This window comes from Etheostoma spectabile, chromosome 22, assembly GCF_008692095.1.
Source record: "Etheostoma spectabile isolate EspeVRDwgs_2016 chromosome 22, UIUC_Espe_1.0, whole genome shotgun sequence".
In the NCBI taxonomy this organism is placed as follows: domain Eukaryota; kingdom Metazoa; phylum Chordata; class Actinopteri; order Perciformes; family Percidae; genus Etheostoma; species Etheostoma spectabile.
In genome coordinates this window covers 13,236,352-13,241,980 of record NC_045754.1, presented here as the reverse complement: position 1 = coordinate 13,241,980, position 5,629 = coordinate 13,236,352, and the positions used below count along the sequence as shown (strand labels likewise).

Here is a 5,629-nt window from a genome sequence, read left to right as displayed (position 1 = left end):
ACACACACACACACACACACACACACAAAATAAGAAGCTTGCATCATCAGCTCAAAACTCATTGTTATGAGGAGTGATGCGGAAGAGTTGATGACAGTGCCACATCATGGCGGCACAGAAACGGGAAGGGTACATTAACAGGCTGAGGGTGAAAGGGGACAAAGAACAATGAAGTCGGCTGGGAAAAATGAGCGGTGAGACGGAGCTGGAAAGTTGGGTTTCGTCTGATCTATCCCTGTGTCCTCCAGAGCAAATCCTCTGAGCACACACTCTTCCCTCTGACTCTCTAAAGAAGTCAATATGTTTCAGACACGCCAGTAATCATTCGTAACCTTTTACTTGTCTTTGCAGCCACAACATTTACATGTGAACATGCTTACATACAGACAGTATATTCTAAGATACCTGCTTTATCTTAACATACAGCTGTTACAATGCAATGAAGTCCTCTTTACATTTATAAAGAATAAAGAATTATAAAATTTGAAGTTTGGCTGTTATACAAGACTAAACAGGATCAGCAATCATATCTAAGAAACAAAATGTTCAACATCAAGACAGATACATGTTTCTTTAAAAGACGCTGCACTAGCATGACGGGGAAAGCAAGCATAAATCATGGCAATAACAAGACTTACAAAAGCAGGGAAGTAGAATAACATAAAGTCAATGGTTTGTTAAATGTTACCAAGGATCAAAGAGGAGAGTTTGAATGAGCCAGACTATGTTGGTTTTGAGTGCATCCTCAAGAGATAACACATATTGCAGTACTTTCCGTGTTATGAGAATGAATAGTGAGTGGGTGTCTGCACTCTTACTTGGTTAGGTTTGCTGGTCAAGCTTTTTAAACACATGTTGAATCACGCAGAACATTTTGACCCGTCACCATAACAATATTTGTACCGCTCTTTCCATGAGACCAGAAGAATTTAGGAGCTTTTCCAGTAACAGGGAAAGTGTGGGGGGTGTATTCTCCACTCTCGCTGCCATTGTTTCTGCTCTTGCACATACAGTACAGTGTATGTGCATGTCTAGTCATTTGAAACCAACAGTGAAACTTCTCACTGGATCTTGGTTTGGGGGGGGACAAATATGTTTGATACCGTAAAAGAGGAGAATGCATGACTAATCGTCTGGATTAGATTGGATGACACTTGCTCAAGAGAACTCTCTCCCTCCATCCATCAGCATGGCACAGAGCAAGAACATCTCTCCTGTCTCCTCTGGGTGTCAGGAAATCATTCTGACGAGACGTTTAAAAGGCACTGCGTCAATCTCATCCACTAATTTCTCACTATGTCCTGACCCAATACGCTCAATGCTCTTAAGTTAATTGATTTTTGGTTTAGTTTTTACACAAACAAACAAGCACAAATAATAGCAATAGATGAATGTGCAGTGTGCATTTTCTTACATGTGTTTTTGTGTGCATTTATTCATGATAACAATGTGGCCCACTGGACTTTGATCCAAAATTAAATATCTTAACTATTAGAATATCACCATTAAGTTTTGTGCAGACATTCATGGTCCCCAAGTGATGATTTGTATTGATTTTGGTGTTCCCCCGTCTTTTCCTCTGACGTTTAAGTGTCAAAATACCCTGTCAATGAGCAGATTGATTTACATGTAGAAAGTAAATAAAACCACTGACCAATAAGTAATGACACTTAATGCGACCAAACTGATGACTGTTATCATGTTGTACTCTTAACCCTTTGTTTTGTCTTCCTGTCGACCATGAACTTCTTTTTCGGGGTCAAAACTGAATTTTGGGTGCCTTTTCAGATCATTCTGATGCTTTAATAAAAAAAGTTTTGTCACTTATTTTAACGCTTTTTTATTCAGGGTCAATAAACTTAATTTTTATGACATTGTACCTCAAGTTTTGAGTCAAAGCAAAGCAGAAATTATGAATTATTTTGACTAATAGTTAAGATCAGAGGATGTTGAGGGGATCAAGGACTGTTTTTTGTTAAAGTTTAGTCAGGATACGGTTTTAAAACCATTTAAAACATTTTTTAAATTGCTTAAAAATTGGATAAAACACCCAAAATGCAATGAAAGTAATCATTAACTTTATCTGTAAAGAATGTTGTCCGACTTCCAGACAATCTGCATCCATATTATTTTTGGGCAATTTGGTTGAAATAAACCCATATTACTGATTTGAAAAAACTTTGAAAATGGGTCAAATTTGACCCAAGGAAAACACAAGGGTTAACTATAGTAGTTTGGGCTACATTATAGTGTTTAACACCAAAAACTGTAGGCAAAAGATCTAAATCAATATGTCTTTTTAAGACCTTTAACAAAGAGAGTAAGTGTCTTGCTTTTCTCACGTTGATCACTGACATCAGTCATGTTACTCACATGGTGTCCAGGGTAGCTAAGAATGAATTGTTTTAGTGTTATGTGGAGGACAAATACATTCCAGTAATACCCTTAAGCAGGGCAATATTAAGTGTCCCATTCTTCACTTACATTGGAGGGAGTAGGGACAGAGAGAGCCACCAGCAATTTGCTGGTTGTGGGAACTGCTCGGGTTTGGGCCTTTACCTTATCTCTTTTTTTTCATTGTCCAATCCCACTTCTAACCAATTCTTTTTTTTTGGCGACTGACTAATGCTTTCCTAAGCCAGATTTTCTCTGGGTCATAGCCTGGAATACAAATCATTACTTGACACTTGGAAACATTCACTTGCGAGGCTGCAGCTTGCATGAAATAGCAAACGAATAACAACGAGCGGCTCTGACCCTGAAAGAGAACGTGACTTCTGTGTACACAGCTGCTTGTCACTTTGTCTTTTGGACCTCCGGTCGATATAAAATGAAACAACAATGGAGAGAAAGACCTGTTTGTCTGAAGGAAGTAAAAGCTAATCTCTAAAATTGTTGAAGTGAACAAAAGCTTTTGTCTGGAGTGCATCCCATGCAGAAAACAGATTAGACCGTGTCGTGTCTGAATGAAATGTTGCAGGGGTTGAAACATGTAGACAAGAGTCACAACATTTTGTGCTAAAAAGATTTATTCCACGCTTGCAACAGTTCCTCCTTTTGGCCTTATGGAGAAGATAGGATACCATTTCTCGATAATATCAACAGTCACATATGCAAATGAAAAGGGAACAGTAACTCCTATTCAAACTGTTTTTGCATGTGTATGCTTTTTTTGTGGATACAGATGAGTTTCTAAAAAAAGGTTACAACTACTGTAACGGTGCACTTAGCCCCCCTACCACTACCTCGGTTTACTGTTGCTTACTTTCCACAGCTTTAAAATCATCTTGTTTCTACATGTCCAGGCTTTAAGAGTAAGTGCAGCAATTCATCTGTGCAACAGCAGGCTGAATTTTAGCCATGTCAAGAACTTTCTACTGGGGAGGGAGAGGCTACAGATTTCTGTGTTGACACCACACTCAGAGGAGGGCCTGTGTGTGGAGTGCTAAAGTAATAAATACTGTATGTGTCTCACTGGTTGGGGTTTGGGTGTTAGCATTGTAAATTGCTGCTTTTACGTACATGCACATTGTGACGCATATGCTCAAATTGTATCACAGTGAGCCTTAATATGACTGAAGAAATAGTTTCTTATTTCTAAATTATATATTTCAATGTCCAGCAGATCTACTATACTTTAAATGTAGTAATTAAAATGATGTTGAATCAACTGTTATACATTATATAACCTAGACTTCTAAAACCTTTTAACCTTCACACCTAGCTGTCTTTTCATTAGCGTATTCCAAAATCCATGCTCACGTAGAAGTGTTCTTTTCTCTTTCGTGTCTGCTTAGTCAAACACATATGACTGAGTGCATACTCTCTGTGTCACAATAGAACCCAGCATGCCTCCTACACAAACCACCATGATACGTTTGCAGTGCGTCTCCCATGAGACCAGCTTACCCCGTGAACATGACAGCCTCCCAGGCCTCTGTCTAGACACAACAAACGTCTGTCCACACTCGCCCGTTTGTCAGCCCGTCACATTTCACTTCCTGGGCTCCGGGGCAGCCATGCGTGCTCCCCCTGTCTAACGATGAGACATGGCAGATAAATAAAATGGGTCTGCACTGGGGGTAGGTGGAGGGAGGTGGGCGAGAAATGGAAACTATTTGAGCGATGCAATCCCAACAAAGGCCTGAGCGATGAGGAATTCCGTGCCGCAATCACTCACTCACAGTAAAGACAGAAAGGAATGGAGCATATCGCACAGATAAAGTGTTTTTGTGCTCCTCTCTCCAAGTTTCCATGTAATTTATTTTGTTTAGACAGAGACGGACTGACTGGCTCTTTGCTCCTCTTCATAGGCCTGAAAAGTCATAATTAGCACATTGGTTTCACAAATAACTTAATATACACCTTCTTGGATTATACGTTGACAGATGTATGTGGGGGAATCATCTAAAGCACTACCTCACACGTGGAGCAAGGAGACACGCACTCACACACTTCATCATCCTGCGCACCAAATCCTCAGCATTTCATCAAAGGCTGTGAGTTATTGTGTCTCATCTAAAGTGAAATAATTGAATTTTCCATTCTTTCATGAGCAGTGACGGCGCCCCACCACATACTGAAACACTGGGCTGTAATTAATAATCTTTAAGTGATATATGACCTTGTACAGTCAAAAGCTCCACTCACTCAAACAGAGACCCACATGTGTGAGCAACATATAGATAAAAAGGCTCATGGCACATACTCAACCCAACACATACAGTACAGTGACACTTGCAGACCTCACACTTTCGTTGCCCTCACACATACAACCAGCATTTGTTTTTCATTAAACTTTGAGCACCAAAGCCTCCACTCGGCGGTTAGTCATCACACAGACATCTTTGATGTGAGTTGCTGCAGAGACGCATTTGTTTGGCTTTGTAATAAAAACAATACTCCAACTTACATTTCATAATTATGCCTCTGCTTTCAATAGCACCCTCCTCCACTCCTGGCCTAGAAATATGCCCGTTAGGCTCCACGACTCTGACTGCAGCAGTAAAAAACTCTGATCAGAATCAGATGGGGACACACATGAGCAGGGTAACATCACAGCTCTGAGGCCTGTGCAAAGTCTTATCGAAGACCTTGGTCCAAACCTCCTCTAAATCACTTTCTAACCGCAAATATTACAGAGATTAGGACGTCACTGTAGACACAGCAGAGACTGATGTATTGATGCAACAATGTCAGTCACTGTAGCTGGAAAAGTGACTTGAGCATGTAATGCAAAATGTAGTTGAATTACACTTTGAGCTTTAAGACGATTTTGTATGAAAATGCATTATGCAGTAAATATATCAAGACAGCTGTCTGCCAGGATCAAGGCTGCCATCTACAGGTCAAATTATTTTAATCACTTATAAAAGAAGAAAATAATCCATCAAACTGAAATGTGCCTGTACAAGAAGAGTTTGGGGAGATGATGATAATGATAGAAGAGCAATTAAATATAATAAAACAAACATGTACATGAGTGAAGGGATGATATGTTGATGTAGTTTAAGCAATTATCTCCTTAGAGTTTAGATGTCTATATTTCATGTTCATTGTTTCCCAGCTTGTTTGTGATTAACACATAGATACAGCAGCGCGTGCACACACACACACACACACACACACA

The 5,629-nt window shown here is 39.8% G+C and overlaps 1 protein-coding gene across 1 annotated transcript in view; it reads right to left on the bottom strand.

Annotated features, from left to right (window-relative positions):
* The window catches only part of c22h8orf34 (chromosome 22 C8orf34 homolog), a 63,493-nt gene that overhangs the window by 22,566 nt on the left and 35,298 nt on the right, over positions 1-5,629 (bottom strand). The window lies entirely within an intron of this gene.